We start from the raw sequence: 19,029 nt of genomic DNA, 5'->3' as shown, positions 1-19,029 counted from the left end.
CAAGGTTACGAAGATTTGTTTTTATGACATACTGCTGGCAGAACCTCTAATTTATTGGTTGTCAAATCAGAAACACAACTCTTAAATATAAAACGTTTCTTATAAGAAAACATAATCCATTTTACTAAACAGTTTTCAGGAGAAATGTGGAGTATGCAAAACCATGTCTGGATCTGACTGAATCAAGAGTTAAACAGAATCTAGGAGATGTGAACTGGAATCCTCACATTAATGTATAGTACAATTTCAATTCGACTTTCTCTCCATGTTTGGGAGAAAGTGGCAAATCGTGATAAAACAAGCTGATTTCAAATAATGGAATAAATCAATTCAAATACGTCTGTTGGTCAGCACACAATCAGTCCAGTGTCAATTTCTAAAAGCACTGTTATTGGATCATTAGATTTAATGTTTAGACTGATAATCTTCAAGGTATTCTACTATAAATTTCTTCATGTGTTAAGATTTGATTACTTCAAAATATTAAATTAAAATTTAGATTTTTTTTCAGCAAAAAGTATTTTCTGATTAATTTTGACGCTTGAAATTTAAAACTCTACCTCTAGCTGCGCTAGATATTAAGGACGGCTCTGTGCTGTTACTGTTTAAGGTGACTAGATTACTGGTCTGATGTGCCTTTATGGCTATAAACTTCTACTCCATATGTGAGTCCTGACTTTTCTGGGGGGACATGGATCCTTTAAGAATTGGATAAAGGCTATGGACACTTCTCCCTGGAACACTGTACTGAAAAAACTTCCATGCAGTGTTCACAGGGGTTGCGGGTACCCGATGCTCATCTCTGTGTAAGGATCCAAGGACCTTAGGCAAGGAAACTTTACAGGGGCTGAAAAGTCTTGGGACAGAGTGGAGTCAATCTCCCATAACTTCAAATTGAAGTTCGTAGGTTCTATATTAGGGTTTCTCACCTTTATCACTATTGTCATCTTGGATCAGATAATTCTTTGTTGTGAGGGGCCATCCTGTGCATTATGGGATACTTAACAATATCTCTGGCCTCCACTCCCTAGATGTCATTAGCACTCCCTAGTCATGACAATAAAAAATATTGCCGTATAGTGTCAAATATTCCCTTGGGGGCAAAATCAGCCCTGGTTGAGAACTACTGTTCTGGACAATGATTAGATATTATTTCTGAAAAGAAGGACCATTTATTATTTGTACCACAAAGCTGATGTGTTATTTTATTTGGTACTTGGTTATAAAATGTCTTTTCTATTTTAAAAGTTTCAACTGTGTATGCCTTTTCTTCCATCTAGAAAAAAGCAGTTTAAAGTCTCCTTCTTTTGTATTCCACAGTGGTTAGCATAGTGCCAGATACAAAGTAAATACTTAACACTTAATTGATCAGTCTTGAAGGAGGGATTCGTATTTCAAGCCAACTGTTCCATCTCTCATGTTTGGAACATATTCTATCCAACAGAAAATGAATCAAAACTAAATGAAATCAGATCTAAATAAATGGTCATTATCTCAAAGTGGCTCATGTGATTAAAAAAAAAAAAAAAAGGACCTACAGCTCTAGAATAATTTATAAAGTTTGCTGTCAGTAAATAGTGTATTTTTGGTATTTAGCTTGTTTACAACAATAAAGAAATAATATCTTCAGTTAAATATATTCTATAATTTTTTTGCCTGGCTCTCACTAAATACATCAAAATAGTAGTGTCACAAATACACTGCAGTGAATTAACACACCACAACGGTAACTTAAAAAGGCCTTGTTCTCACTGTCATCAGGAGGTCATTTAAATCTGCCACAGATCACAGTTGTTTATGTTCTAAGTTCTTAAAAATATGCCCATCCCAGAAGCTTCTTGGCGTAAGTACAAGAACATTCTTTAGAGACAGTTTTAGCCTCATTTGAGAGCAGGCACTATGTGAATGAAAAACAACTTTATTAAAACTTTAGTTCTGCACAAATTTGTTTAAAAAAATTTTAAGTGTACCTCCAAGGACAGTCGAGTTAGTTAAAAACAACTTCAAAATCCTAAAACCAAGGGTCAAAAAATCCTTTCAAAGTCAACCATGAATACCGATCACTCAGTTACGACAATAGTAATTTAAGTGCAATCCATTCAGAATAATTTTGGCAGTTTGAAGACATACAAAAACACATGTAAATATCTTTTCAAAATCCCTAAAAACAAGAATATACATTCCTCCTGGCCTTACTTGTTAGAAATATTTGAAAAACCTTCAAAGGGCAGGACATGAATAACTTAAAATAACTCAACTAGGTACTATAATTGATTTTGTTTATAAAAACCGAATGCATGTTTTAAGATTTCTGGTATAAGCTAAAATTGGCATTTTTTATTTAAATGAGGACTTAGAATCCATTGAGAATATTTCTGAACACTTATGGCTCAATCTTTTTTTATAGTTGTATGTTATAAATTAGACCATGTAACACTCAATTCTAAAAGTAGTTTTCAAAAATATAACTAACCATCACCACAAAAAAAACAAAAAAATACAAAAACACAAACCCATTACCGCTGAGTCAATTCTGACTCATGGTGACCCCATTTGTTACAAAGCAGAACTGCTCTTAGCCATAACCACTACCACCACCAGCAGCAGCAGCAAAACGCCCAATATGGAATTCACTCCGGGTACAAGCTCTATAGAGGAAAACCACTGGCCATGCCCTCGAGGAACAGTGACAACAAAGACACTCTTTCACAGCTGGCCAGTATCCCCAATGGTATGGGGAGAGAGAAGGACACGTTTACTCATATAATTGGGATTGTTGTTGTTGTCAGTTGCTGTCAAGTCAATTCTGACTCATGGTTACTCCATGTGGGCAGAGTAGAACTGCTCCATTAGGTTTCAAGGCTGTGACCTTTCAGAAGCAAATCGTCAGGCCTGTTTTCCGAGGTGACTCTGGGTGGGTTCAAACTGGCAACCTTTCAGCTAACAGTCTAGCACTCAACCGTCTGTGCCACTCAGGGACTGCTATAATCGAGATACCTGATCCCATACGAATAATGGGGATCTTTTCCTGTGTCATTATTTTTTTTCTACAGTAGGGTCAGGCAATTATGTACAGATCCTTAAAGCTTACTGCATAAGCCAAACTATCACTCTTTTTAATGAGATGAAGATTTCAATGTTTTGAACACTATTTTCATTTAGGATCTCATAATTTCTTATCTATGAAGCCCTCTCTCCTAAACTCTTACAGTACCACGTTCTTCTATTCTCTACCACTTATCACAGTTGCAATTTAATATTTATTTGGGTGATTTAAAAAAAATTAATAGTTATTTCCTTTACTGGATTGCAAGCTCCATGAGGTTAGAGCCATAGCTTGTTTTTCTCAGCAAGGTAACCCCAGTGGCTACTGGAGGGCCTAGAATATAGCACATACCTAATAAATGTCTGCTGAATGAAAAGTACAAATGAAAGAATTCATCAAATTTGTTCCCAGCCCTATAGACAGAGAACAACAGTGCATTAAATTAAAAAATAACTAGCCTCAGAAACAATAATAAACAGTACAAATTACCAATCAGTCAAAGCCAACAAATACTCTTTGGATGTACTTAATAGTCCATTAAAATACTGTTATATCTACTGTCTGGAAACAACACAGGTAGCTATAATAAGGATAAGAGGGTTTAGGTAAGCTACTTAGATTGAGGATTGCTTCTTATACAGATAGTCTTCTACCTCTCAAAATATTCAGTGATGTATCTGTAGAAGATACCCGCAAAGTATGTGCTAAATGAATAAATGTGATTATTTTCTGCTGTTGTTAACTGCCTAAAAGCTATTTCACTGGACAGCAACTGTTTTACATTTGTCTGGTATTTGAGCTTATCACACTCTGTTGCTGTCGGGTGCTGTCAAGTCAATTTTGACTCACAGTGATCCCATGAGACAGAGCAGAACTGCCCCATAGGGTTTTCTTTAAGGGAACAGATCACCAGGTCTTTCTCGGAGCCACTGGGTGGGTTCCAATGCCCAGCCTTTCGGGTAGCAGCCAAGTGCCTGACCACTGAACCATCAGGGCTCTTATCACACTGTTAACTCCTCGAAACCTCCTTTACCTTCTTTTAAAATGACACTTTCCATTTGCAACTATATTCAGTATACTGTGAACCAATCTGTCCCTACTTTTTTAGAATCAAATGTTCTTTAAAAGCTAACTTCAAATGCAAGACAACATTTGGGCCTCATTAGGAAGCTATTGTTTCGTTTATTTGCCTGTACTTTATTTATATGTTGTCTCTGCCTTTCAAGTAGTTTGCAATCACAACACTAAGCTGTCCTAGTACGAACAGACTAAAATTCTAGCCAAGTCTGGTGAAGCCACCCTGTTATTTAATTTATGGCAAAGAGGACGGAAGAACTACAGTTATTATTATTTTTTTTTTTTTACAGATAATGTTTATAGACAAGGTAGAAAGTAAATGAAGACTTTTCAATTCATGGCTGAGATGGAAAGAAACTAAGGGAGTTTTCCAGAGTCCAGTCACAAGAAAGCTCAAATAGAATGTTAAACTAGCTCAGAAGCAGGGAGTTTTCCTTGGGGGCACAGACTAATCTGCTATAGTCTAGTATGGATCTTGGGTTTCAACGGCCTGTTAAACCAAGAAGGCAGGAGACAAAGCTTAGAGTCTGACCGTTGTGGGTGGTCCCATAAGACAGTACTATATAAAGATAGGATTCTTAAAGGTTCCATCAGAGGGTGATACACCCCTCTACCTCCAACATAGAGGGAATAAAAGCCATTTGGGCTTTTGCTATGGGCAGAACAAGGGAAATAAAAATAAAATTATTTCCAAAGAATTATAGCCACAGTGGCTGGAATTCACACTACCTGTGCGGCCCAAAATACTCTCATCCAAAATTTAAGTTTCGAGTGGTCTAGGATTGGAAGTGCCCTTAGGCACCTGGCAAATACTCTCTAAAAGAAGCACTTTTACCCAGGCTTCTGAGAATTCCCGTAAGTTAAGAAAGATCCAAGGACAATAAGATCACAATCAAAACTCACAGAACAGACAAACCATCATCAACCAGAGTAAGCAGAAGCAAAAAAACTCTAAGTCAGACTCACAAAGACTATCAGACATGAAATATAAAATAAGAACATTTAAAAAAATAAAAGAGAAAATTAAAAGATCAGACTATCAAAAGAGATGAGATGGATTTGGGGGTGGGGTGGGGGAAAGAACTCTCTGAAATAAAAAACATAATTGAAATTTATAAAGTCCATGGCTAAGTTAAACAGCAGTGTAGAGACAGAGGTGAAGAAAGAATTAATAAACTGAAAGACAGAACTGAAGAAATTACCCAGGATGCTGCACAGAAGGTATGGAAGAAATAAGGTTATGAGATATGGAGTAAGAAAGTACCATATAGATCAAATAGGACTTCCAGAAGGAGACCATAAAGATGATGAGGGAAATGTCCATTAGGTCTTTGTTCAAATGTGAATTTCTCAATGAAGCCTCCTCTAAATATCCTGTTTAAATTGCTACCCACTCCCACTCCTAAACTTCTTATTTCCCATATTGATTTTATGCTTTTTTTCCCCCACTGCATGTAATCACCACCTAACATAGTATATACTTTATCTACTTCTTTGTTTACTAACTCCCTTCCTACCCTAACACACATACACACACACACAAGAATGTAGAGACCCATGAAGGCCTACTCCTTTGTCTATTTTGTTTAGTGCTGTGTCTCCAGTGACAAAAACAAAACCTAGTACACAACAGGAACTCAATAAATATTTAACAGTAACATACAGATTAAAACAATAATGAGATACCATTACTTATATACTCAACTGGCAAAAACTAAAAAGCTTGACAATATCAAGTAATGGTGAAAATGAAGAGCTATGGGAACTCACACTACTAGTGAGAGTAGCAAACAATTTGGTAAGACATAGTAAAAGTAATAACGAGCCTGTTCCACAACTAAGAAATTCTACACACATCTGAGAAATTCCGTTTATATCTAAGTGACAAGTTCAAGAATACTCACAAAGGCACTTTTTATAAAAGCAATAAACTACGATAACCTGGCAATAGAATGAATACTTACACCAAAACCCAAAACACCAAACCGGTGCATCAAGTCTAGTCCGACTCACAGCGACCCTACAGGACAGAGTAGGACTTCCCTATAGGATTTCCAAGGAGTGGCTGGGGGATTTGAACTGCGGACCTTTTGGTTAGCTGCCGAGCGCTTAACCATTGCGCCACCAGGGCTCCAAATACTTATACGGTGGACTTCCATGTAGCAAGTGAAAACGAATGAACCACATCTATATGCACGGACATGGATAACTCTCCAAAACAGAATGTTAATAGCAAAAGGCAAATGACAGACAAATATATAGAAGATGCTTTCGTAAAGTTCAAAATCAACAAAACTCAACATAGACTGTGTTAGGATACATGCATAGGTGGTAAAACTATATAGAAAAGAAAGGGATCGAATAACACAAAATGTGGTTTCACAGTTTCTTCTGGTAGGGGAAGGAGGGAGATGTAACCGGGGAGTCCCAATTACACAGGGGACTGCATACACTGGCAAAGTTCTTTCTTAAGCTGGATACAGAGGTGTTCATTTTATTATTTTTCTTTGAACTGTTTATATATAAATGATTATGCAAATCCTTGTACCTATAATTTTTCTCACAATGAAACACAGAATTTAAAAAAAAGTCAATGACAAATATGTGCTAAGCTAGCTTTCACCTGTCTTTTGTCATTCAGTCCTCATCAAAACAAAATAATAGGTACTTAAATATAACAGGTACTTAAACCTTATTTATATATTCTGACTTTTTAAGTCCTCTATGCTATGTCCATAATCTCAATAAACTGTTAATGCTATCCCAAATTTCATTATAAGCAAGTTCCAATCTATAGACTGTGTTTCAAAAATCCACCTGCAAAGTTGGAGGCCTAAAACTCTGGGGTGCCTATTTGTTTTCCTCCCTAGAAGACTTTCAGATGACCACAAAAGCTGTTAATATATAAGGATATTCTAAGGCTGAAGTACAACCAAAACAGCATTTTAGGTCAAGTTCAAAAAGTTCCTTGTTGTAAAAATAAGAGGAAACAAAAACACTTCAACTTCCCAACCATTCCAATATTTAACAATCTTTATAACAGACTGTTACATCTAATTCAAGCTAGATTTTTCTTCCTGCAATCTAAGTAATTCCTTCCACATTTAATGGTGTGTTTAACCATATATTCTGATTTTTTTCTAACAAGCTTTTCCAAATAACCATTACAAAATGCAGTGCTTTTTCCTTAAACTCTTCCCTATCATGGTAGACAGAAAATAACTAACTTGGAGAACACTGGCAATGTTCTCTATGCAACATAAATATATATAAAATAATGTAGAATAAAACATTAAAATTTAGGACTTCAATGTTTCCATGGCTTGTCTTATAAGCAAGAACTGTTTCTATTCTAATGAATTCTCTGGTGACAGAATCTACTAAGGAAACCCAAGACAGGTCAAGTATTCTTTGGACCCAAAAAGATACCAGAATCTTGGAATACCAGTTAGTAAAATGTATGTCTAGAAGACTGCAATGTCCAACAGCAAATATCTCCTTGTGCTTTTATAGAAAGGAGTGACAGAAACCTAAAATAAAATATACTGTTATCACAATCTAAGGAAAAGTTTGGTGAAGCCTTATGCAGGCAAGCTTCCCTAATTTATGCAAGCCATTTCTCAGTGAAGCACATGTCTTCTAAGTACAATCAGTCCTCAATTTACTACTATAGCACGTTATTCCAAATATCAAAAGGAACTTACTCAAGTCAAATTATTGGCACTTATTTTCTGGCATACTTAGGATCAGATTTTCAAGTTTATGCCAAATAATTTCACAGAAGAAAGTTTTCTATGTCACTGAATAAGTGGACTAAGCTAAGGATATACTTCACTGATAGCTCATTTGATGAGAGTACCACCACCCACCCTCAGTGAAGATTAAACTGAGGGAGGAAAGGACCTTTACACTTTCATCCTCAAGTAGGTTACATCAAGTCAACACTGTCAATGTGGAAGAAATAACACAGGGTGCCTCCCACACAAAACCAGCAGATTCAGCCTGCCTAGCCACCAGTACAAACCACAGAAATCTTTACTGGCTTCACCTTGGACCTTAAAGCTCAAAATGATCATTTCATCATAGTCAATGCGCAATAGTCTACTAATGGTTTAACCCGAAAAGACACTGAGAAAAGCTGGCAAATCTTTCAGAGCACAAAATCTGGACTTATTGTAGAAACCAGATTTTTGGCTTTGTGCATAAATTTTATCGGCATTTCTAGGTGCCTTCACAAAATAAAAAATAAAAAGTTTCCCAGTTAGAACTATGAATTAATAGAACTCTTTCAAAAAACAATACTAGCCAAGAGACATGAAGATATTTCAGTCTTGGGAATTTATCCCTAAGAAAATTCCATAATAGCAAAACATGATTATAAAAACTATTTAGAAACATCATAATACATATGATAAATGAAACAAAGAAAAAGCAGAATGTGTAATGGGGATATAATAAAACAAGCTGTGTACTTATGGAAGATTATGTGTAAAAACAAATGTGTTAAAGTAATCAGCTTATGGGTTATATGACTTTTCATTAAGAAAAAAAAAAAGGATAGCCATAATGAAATAGTTGAAAGTAAGTAGTCTAAGCGAATTTTGTCAAAATAGTATATGAAACACGTGTGAAGGAAAATGACTGTTTGCTAGCAGTTAGTACACAGAATGATGATGTGGGACAACCACAAATAGAACAGGCAGAAGTTATGCTTTAAAGACCAAAGAATTCACGACTTCAAACAATCAGCATAGCTGTGGGCTATAGGAAAACAACACATGCAACAAGCAGAAATGAAGGAAGCTCTCTTTTTGAACTGACTTCAGGCAGATTGCAAGTCCACGGCAAAGTCAAAAAAAGTGCTATGGTCTGGAAACTGTGGCTACAGAAGCAAACAGTACAGCTGACGGGAAGCACGTGCAGAGGGAAGGACGGCATTAACAGAATCCTAGATGCTTGCAGCCAGAGGCCCTTATTGATTTACATATTTAATTGGGATCATATGGGGATTAAAAAAAGCAGACCAATTAACTGGAAACGTCATAATATATGGGAATTTTAGCAGTTTCTGAAACTACTGGCATAAAAATATTCTTAGTTTTTGTTTTAGATCTTTTTTTAAGCTGCTGCTTCTTTTTTTAAAAAACTAAATCTTAGTATTATTAAGTGAGGAAATAATTTTTAAAATAATCCAGGAAACACTGAAAAATTTACTGGCAACTGTATGGAAAAACAGTACTAGCAATGTTCCAGCTGCTTCTCATTTTTATCACACATTTCACAAATGACTCAAATGCTTTTTGTGCAATAGAAAGTTCTAGCTCAGTGCTTTACAAAGCCCTTGATGATTCAAGGCACACACACCTAACTTTTAAATTCTAATCATATGTGACTTTGTACAAGATAGTGCATTACAACCTTGGTTTCCTCTTCATCATTATCACAACCTTCCCCAAGACCACAGGAACTATGGCCCTCTCTGACATGAATGTAGCGGGATGTAAAAGATTAGCAAAGAAATACATAATACATAATGAGGTCTAGTGGGAAGAGGACAGGCTAAAGACCACTTTAGGTCTATGTCGGTCCTTTTTTAAAAACTACAAAATTACAGGATCAGTGGATGAACCCTGAGATCCTTTTTGACTTTAAAATTAGATAATACTAAATTATAAAACAAAGAAACTAATACACCAAGGTTTTAGATGTTTTACCCAGTCAACCCAATTCCAAAGTAACTCCTTATTTCCTCATCAGTTCATTCAACATAAGCTGAATGATCCCTTAACAGAGATAAAAATTGAAATTTGAGCATTTTGCCCATGGATTCTTTTTAAAAGCAATCAACCAACCAATCATATTTACCCTATTTAATTATGAAAGTGATCTATCTATGCTTTTTGCCGAAGAGTTCAAGCACAAAAAGGAACAAAAGAAAAAGTGAAAGTTCCTTCATTCTCCTTCCACTCTCAACTCTATCTCCCTCAGAAGTATCTACTCAGATTCGTTGGGTGGGTATTGCTACACACTGTTTTTCCCATGCATAAAAAAAGTTAAAACATGCTTATGCAAAAATGGGGTCATTAGCATACATACTAGTCTGTAATTTGTTTTTTTATAGAACAGAACAATGGACATTTAGGCTGTTTCCATTTTTCAATATAACGCTGCAATGGACATCCTTATACAACAGAGCCAGATTAAAAGATATATTTTAGGAGGGAGCAGAGGCACAATAGCCCTACAAGGGTTTTCAGACATCTCAGGAAATGTAAGAGAGAGAGAAACTTTTAATTACTACTGCAACACTCAGGAACAGAACTGTATGGTTTTGAAGAGATACTCTGATTATCTGATTGGTGCAAAGTTACACTGCCTTCTGCAGAGAGTGGGTACTGTAAACTACAAGGCTTCTGCTGGAGCTACAGCTGAACTGCTCAGGACAACAGAGGATAAGCTGAGATTGGCCATGGTGGTCTTCATTCTATGCTCTTCCCTAATGTAGCAATAAATTTTTAACAGTTACTTAAAAAACAATAGCTTATAAGGATGCCAAATTACTGCCAGCTTGAAACATGTCTTGCTCTGGTTTTAGATACAAGGACTGATTCCTTATATCATATGCTAACAATCTTAAGGAGCCTTTGTGGTGCAGTGGTTAAGCACTTGGCTGCTAACCAAAAGGGTGGCGGTTCAAATCCACCAGCTGCTCCACGGGAGAAAGATGTGTCAATCTGCTTCCATAAAGATTATAGCTTTGGAAACCCTATGGGGTAGTTCTACTTTGCCCTATAGGGTCAATATGAGTTAGAATCAACTCGACGGCACACAAAAACACCTAATGATCTTTTAAATTGTTAGTGACTTGACAGAAATTTTATATCATTATTTTAATTGTATTTCTTTGAGTTTTAATAAGGTTAATAAGTTTTTTGCATTCATATTTTCAGAAGCAATTGTATTATTTTTTCTATGAACTGTCTGTATCAGTTGGTCATTTTCTACTAGATTGTTGTTCTTTTGTTAATTTTCAGGAAGGATTTACACAATATGGGTATTTTGTTATAAATGTTGCAAATGTTTTCTGAAGATAATATAAATTCTAGATCTGCAATTCTATGAATCTTACGTTGAGATTTTACTTTTAAAACATTTAAAGATGCTTTAGATAAATCATCATTATAGCTATGAAAAACAAAATTCTAAGATAATTCATGCTACTCTTACGGTTTTAAAGTGATTTTTATTATCATAGCATAGTTAGACATATTAAAAATTTATTATAGTTATTTCTTAAAGATGACAACTTCTAAGGCCACATGTACTTTTAAGAACAAATGATATAACCAATCTCTTGTCACCATAAAATATAATAACCCAATAATCCACTTATGGAAACAATATATTTATACTGAGAACAACTGTAGAATTACTAACAATCTAAAATCAAAAATAAGAGATCTAATCTATGTCAGGAACTACTGCAAATTTCTTTTTTCAATAAGAACAATGTTATTGGTAAATACCAAAAAGGTCAGAGGTTTAAGAGTGTTCAAAACTGGTTCATTATACTTAACACACTGTAAGTCTGGAGTAAATGCAACCTACCTTTATAACTTTGTTTCGATATAATGAATGCAAAAAGATTGACCAAGGCAATTAACCACTTATCATACATCACAGAGCTCAGGGTATACAGACTGTAATTAAATTTAAGAACATGATCATACTGAACATTCTGGTATCTATAACCAAATAAATGCAATCATGTTCCAACTACAAGAATGGATGTTCAGTTCTCTCCAGTTTAGAGCTCTGTTAGCTCTAGCCTGGTCAGCAGTGAAAACGATTAACCCTCTATTTGCGTTTCAGGCTACTGTCCTCTGCCATGGAAAACCTATCATCAAGAGTGGGAGTATACCTATAGGCTGTATCCTACTAAATAAAACCCAGTGTCATCAAGTTGATTCTGATGTGCTCCATAGGGTTTTCAATGGATGATTTTTATGGAAGTAGATTGCCAGGCACTTCTTCTGAGGCGCCTCTGGGTGGACTTGAACTGCCAACCCAGTTTCTGTTTAGGACCCTAGTGCATCACCCATTTGCACTGATCAGGGACTTCATACTGATAAATAAGTAAGCCTTTCTATGTAGGACTGGATTGATTCAGAGTTATTCTCTGGTATGAATTAAACATAAAATTCAGTGAATCACAGTTTGTGTGTCCTTGCTACTGATTATACTAGTTAGAATTTATTTTGGAAACAGTAAAATATCAAAGGTACTCAAGACTGCTTCAAGAAATTACACCCACTCCTCACTTGGACATGGAACCTATGGACATGGTTAGGTTCCAAAGACCACGTCATTATGTGAAAATCAGCGCTATACAAAAATGGAGGAAGGCCACATTGGATCACAAATGGAGGGTGACTACATCACTACATAACTGCCAAATTACACGATTATATAACGGTCAAGCCACTGAGGACCATGGCCCAGCCAAGGTGACACATAACTATCACAGCCTTGGTGTTCATTACTGCCAATGTTGTTAATGCACAAAACAGTCGGAGAGTAGATTTTTTTACTATTGTCATCAATGTGAAATGTCAGATAACAAGACAGTCGATAACAGAGGAGTAGGTGTAATGTTTTAAATGAAGGCTCATGCAGAAAAACAGTGGAGCTATTCAAACAACAAATTCTCTTGTTTTCTTTATACATAAACTCAAACTAAATGCACTCAAACTGACTTATGAATTATTAGATTTATCTTAAACAATTACTATCCTCATCTGTGTCCTGCTTCACCTGCTATACATAACAATAATTATTTCTGAAATTAGGAAGTCAAAGTTATGAGGCAAACTGAAAATGTTTTAGCTTATTTTAAGCTCAGGTTTTCCATTTAATATTCTCCTCTGCACGCAACTCAAAATTTTAAACATCTGGTTATTAAAAATTTTCTGACCAAAAAACCATTTTTGTGAATATATTTCAAATAATGGGTACACTGGCAAAAAATGGAAATAGAGAAATAGCCAAAAGTAAATCGTGAACAGATTTTGAAATGTCTGGAAATTAAAATGTTTGAAAATGGGCTGCCTAGCAAAGTGAATGTCCAACTGACTCAAAAACAATGATTTCTGAATAAGGAATGAATAATACAATGGCCATATACACATGTCACTGAAATCTGTTCCCAATGGAACACTGAAGAGAGGAATGAAGATGAAAGAGTTACATAATCATATCCAGCTCCAGAAAGAGGAAATTTTCATGGAAGAGGGTAAAGGGAAAAAAGGAAGAAATGAAGTACAAAAAGTAGGTAACCAGCATAAAAATAGAATTACAATGCACAACAATGGAGGAAAAAGTAGAGGAAAGGAAGAAGTGCACCCTCACTGCATACGGCCATCAGTGGAATCAAGAAGAACGCCTCTTGAGGGGTGAGACAGTCTTCTCTACTTCCATGCCTTCTTTGCAAGAGTAAGGCAGTATCCTAGAGCTCTGGATGTTCCTGCCAAGATCTCCCCCATGACGCTACTCACTACTATTATAGCTTGAAGACCGTCAATACAAATTTCATTATGCCCTTTATCCCCAATTTAAGTCTGTCATGACAAGAAGTCTACAATTTGCATATCATACCTTCTCCCACCACCGCTCATCTATCAGTCTGTCACACTGTGGTGTCCTGGGTGTTGCTGTGATTTTGGAAACTATGCCACTAGTATTTCAAAGACCAGCAGGGTCACCCATGGTAGACAGAGTTCAGCGGGGCTGCCAGACTAAGACAAACTAGGACGAAGGACCTGGCCATCTACTTAAAAAAAATTGGCCACTAAAAATCTTGTCAGAACACTATCTGATACAGTGCTGGAAGATGAATCCCTCAGGTTGGAAGGCCCTCAAAATATGACTGGGGAAGAGCTGCCTCCTCAAAGTAGAGCTGACCTTAATGATGCGGATGGAGTAAAGCTTTCAGGACCTTCATTTGCTGGTGTGGCACGACTCAAAGTGACAAAGAATGGCTATAAACATCCATAAATAATTGAAATGTGACATGTAGGAAGTATGAATCTAGGAAATGGAATGCCTGAAGACCGATATCCAACGCATTATGGAGATGAAATGGACTGGTACTGGCCATTTTGAATCAAACAATCATATAGTCTACTATGCCGAGAATGACAAACTAAAAAGGAATGGTATCACTTTCATTGTCAAAACAAAACATTCCAAGATCTATCCTGAAGTACAATGCTGCCAGTGACAGGATAATATCCATAACCTACAAGGAAGATCAGTTAATACGACTATTCAAATTTATGCACCAACCACTAATGCCAAAGATGAAGAAATTGAAGATTTTTACCAACTTCTCAGTCTGAAATAGATCAAATATTAATCAAGATACATTGATAATTACTGGTGACTGGAATGCAAAAGTTGGAAACAAAGGAGGATCAGCAGATAGAGAATATGGCCTTGGTGACAGAAATGACACTGGAGATCGCCTGACAGACTTTTGCAAGAACAATGACCTATTTATTGCAAATACCTTTTTTGCAACAACATAAACAGCAACTATACACGTGGACCTCACCAGCTGGAATACAGGAATCAAAACGATCACATCTGGGGAAAGAAACCATGGAGAAGCTCAATATCATCAGTCTGAACAAGGCTAGGAGCTGACTGTGGAACAGATCATCAATTGCTCACATGCAAGTTCAAGCTGAAGCTGAAGAAAATTAAAACAAATCCATGAGAGCCAAAGTAAGACCCCGAGTATATCCCACCTGACTTAGAGACCATCTCAAGAACAGATTTGACCCTCCGAACACTAATGACAAAAGACCAGATGATTGTGGAATGACATTAAGGACATTATACATGAAGCAAGCAAGAAGTCATTAAAAACACAGGAAAGAAAGAAAAGACCAAAATAGATGTCAGAAGAGACTCTGAAACTTGCTCTTGAACACAGAACAGTTTAACTGAATGGAAGAAATGATGAAGTAAAAGAGCTGAACAGGAGACTTCAAAGGGTGGCTGAGGAAGACAAAGTAAAGTTTTATAATGAAATGTGCAAAGACCTGAGTCAGAAAACCAAAAGGGAAGAACACGCTCAGCATTTCTCAAGCTGAAAGAACTGAAGACAATGTTCAAGCCTTGAGTTCCAACACTGAAGGATTCTATGGGCAAAATATTGAATGATGCAGGAAGCATCAAAAGAAGATTGAAGGAATACACAGAGTCACTGTACCAAAAGAACTGGGCAACATCCAACCATTTCAGCAGAGAGCATATGATCAAGAAATGACGGTACTTAAGGAAGAAGCTCAAGCTGCACTGAAGGCACTGGCGAAAAAACAAGGCTCCAAGAACTAATGTATACCCACTGAGATGTTTCAACAAATGGATGCACCACTGGAAGTGTTCTCTCGTCTATGCTAAGAAACTTGGAAGACAGCTACCTGACCAATCAACTGGAAGAGATCCATATTTGTGCCCATTCCAAAGAAAGGTGATCCAACAGAATGCAGAAATTATTGAACAGTGTCATTAATATCACATCCAAGTTAAATTTTGCTGAAGATAATTAAAAAATGGTTGCAGCAGTACATTAACAGGAAACTGCCAGAAATTCAAGGCAGATTCAGGAGGGGATGTGGAACCAGGGATATCACTGCTGATGACAGATGGATCCTGGCTGAAAACAGAGAATACCAGAATGATGTTTATCTGTGTTTTACTGACTATGCAAAAGCATTCAACTGTGTGGCTCATAACAAATTATGGATAACATTGCAAAGAATGGAATTCCAGGACACTTAATTGTGCTCATAAGGGACCTGTACATAGGCCAAGAGGCAGTTGTTCAAACAGAACAATGGGATACTGCATGGTTTAAAATCAGGAAAGGCGTGTGTCAGGGCTGTATCCTTTCACCATACTTATTCAATCTGTATGCTAAGCAAATAATCTGAGAAGCTGGACTATATGAACAATGGGGCATCAGGACTGGAGGAAGACTCATTAACAACCTGTGATATGCAGATGACACAACCCTGCTTGCTGAAAATGAAGAAGACTTGAAGCACTTATTGATGAAGTTCAAAGACCACAGCCTTCAGTATGGACTTCACACCAACATAAAGAAAATAAAAATCCTCACGACTGGACCAATAAGCAACATCATGATAAATGGAGAAAATATTTAAGTTGTCAAAGGTTTCATTTTACTTGGATCCACAATCAATGCCCATGGAAGCAGCAGTCAAGAAATCAAACGACATATTGTATTGGGGAACTCTGATGCATAAGGCCTCTTTAAAGTGTTGAAAAGCAAAGATGTCACCTTGAGGACTAAGGTGCACCTGACCCAAGCTATGCTATTTTCAATTGCCTCATATGTACGCGAAAGCTGGACAATGAATAAGGAAGACCGAAGAAGAATTGATGTCTCTGAATCATGGTGTTGGCAAAAAATATTGACTATAGCATGGACTGCAGGAAGAATGAACAAATCTGTCTTGGAAGAACAGCCAGAATGCTCCTTAGACGTGAGGATAGCGAGACTTTGTTGCACGTGCTTTGACATCTTATTAGGAGGGACCAGTCCCTGGGGAAAGACATCAAGCTTGGTAAAGTGGAGTGTCAGTGAAAAAGAGGAAGACCCTCAACGAGATGGACTGACACAGTAGTTGCAACAATGGGCTCAAACATAGCAGTGATTGTGAGGATGGTGCAGGACTGGGCCATGTTTTGTTCTTTTGCCCATAAGGTTGCAATGAGTTGGAATCGACTTGACGACACCTAACAACATCACCTTCTCCCAGTAGTTCTGAAACAGTTCAGTCACCCAACCTTCAACTCTTGAAACCCTTCTACTGACCCTGTACCCAAGTGTCTTAGTGATCTAGTGCTGCTCTAACAGAAGTACCACCAAGTGGATGGTTTTAACGAAGAGAAGTTTATTTCCTCACAATCAAAGTAGGCTGAAAGTCCAAATTCAGGGTGTCAGCTCCAGAGGAAGGCTTTTTCCCTCTGTCGGCCTTCTTCTCTTCAGTGTTCTCCTGGACTAGGAGCTTCTTTGCGCAGGAACCCCGGTCCAAAGGACGCACTCTGCTCCCTGCACTGCTTTGATGGTATGAGGTCCCCAACTCTCTGTTTGCTTCCCTTTTGTCTCTTGAGAGAAAAACGGTGTGCAGGCCACACCCCAGGGAAACTCCCTTTACATTGGATCAGGGATGTGACCTGGGTAAGGGTGGTGTTACAATCCCACCCTAATCCTCTTTAAGATAAAATTACAATCACAAAATGGAGGCCAACCACACACTTCTGGGAATCAAGGCCCAGCCAAATTGATACACACATTTTTGGGGGGACATAATCCAATCCATGACACCAAGGTTGGTCATTAACAAAACTCCCTTTATCCATTCACTTGCCAACTTAAGTCTCACTGAAACCTGGTTCTCCTGAGGACACTGCTTCCCCTGCATCCCTCTTAGGCGGTAAATGTTTCTGCCCCACAGTCTATCGTTGTTGCTACTCACTGCCAATTCCAGTCAACGGCTGGCCTTCCTTCCCAAAGCCCCCAACTTTGAATATCTTGTTCTAAGACTATACCACCTACTTCTCCTTATTACAGATATCTAATGACTGCAGTCACTCCCTCATGTCTTAAAGATTTTAACTCATGGCTTACTGCCACCCTCTCCAACCCTACTCCTGTCCTAATTCCAAGTAATTTCAATATCCACACAGATGACCCTTCCAACACCATGGGCCTCACAGTTCACTGACCTCCTCTCTTCTTATGGTTGTACACTGCAGCCCATCTCAGAAACTTACTTCCAGGGTCATAAACTAGATCTTGTCATTAACAGTAATTGAAATCCCACCACAATCTTAACTTTAAGCATCCTACTCTTCAAACACCAGCTCCAATCTTTCCATTTTACTCCGTCAAATTCCCCAAAGCTACCAAATCTTCTCTCTCATAAAACAAACAAAAATCCTGAACCTGTTGTCTTCGAGTCTCTGACTCACAGTAACCCCACTGGACAGAGGAGAACTGCCCCAGAGGGTTTCTAATGCTATAATCTTTATAGAAGCAGACCACCACATACTTCTCCTGTGGAGTAGCTGGTGGGTTCAAACTGCCAACCTTTCGGTTAGCAGTTGAGTTCTTAACCACTGTGCCACCAGGGTTTCTTCTTCTCTCTCATAGGGATCTACAATCCATCGATCCTCTTGCCTTTTCACCATCCCTCACCCTTAACATACCTTCATTTTCTTCCTAACCATAGATTCTACGGCCCATCACAATTACTCTCTTGCACATGTACTCTCAATCTCCTTGCTCCTCTCTTGCTTGGTCATACTGAATGACAAAACTTCTAGTTTGGTTTCATTCACCTCTCCCTTTACTCCACATTTGCTCCACACTGCTAAATGCGGCTGAAAATAAACAAATAAAACAAACAAACAAAAAAAACCCATATAACTAAGCTGACTTTCCCTACTTTACATGGCCATGAACTTCAAGTGCACCCTCACTGCTACTCAGCAGTCCTATTATTTTTCTCTCTTCCCTACTCTCTTAGACAACCATTTCATACCTTCTCTTTTTTCAAACGTCTAACACCTCTTCCTTTATCCTTTACTCTCAACTGATGATCTTTTCACTAAGAAAAAACAAGTAGAAGAGAACCACAAGCTCCCACCACATCTACCCATTACCTGCTCCATGACCATATTCTTTATTTTCTCTCCTGTTATCATAAGTAAACTGTCCGTGCACATCTATCAAAGGTCAACTCCTCCACATATGCAAGAAAATTCCTTTCATGTACTTAAGGGCGTAGTTCTAGCAATTTCCCCACTCT

At 37.5% G+C, this 19,029-nt stretch overlaps 1 protein-coding gene across 3 annotated transcripts in view; it reads right to left on the bottom strand.

Moving 5' to 3' along the window:
- The window catches only part of ESF1 (ESF1 nucleolar pre-rRNA processing protein homolog), an 88,781-nt gene that overhangs the window by 27,898 nt on the left and 41,854 nt on the right, over window positions 1–19,029 (bottom strand). The window lies entirely within an intron of this gene.

The sequence above is a fragment of the Trichechus manatus genome, unplaced genomic scaffold (genome assembly GCF_000243295.1).
Source record: "Trichechus manatus latirostris isolate Lorelei unplaced genomic scaffold, TriManLat1.0 scaffold00042, whole genome shotgun sequence".
NCBI lineage: Eukaryota > Metazoa > Chordata > Mammalia > Sirenia > Trichechidae > Trichechus > Trichechus manatus.
The sequence above is the reverse complement of the archived record's forward strand: the minus strand, read 5'-3'. Positions and strand labels throughout refer to the sequence as shown.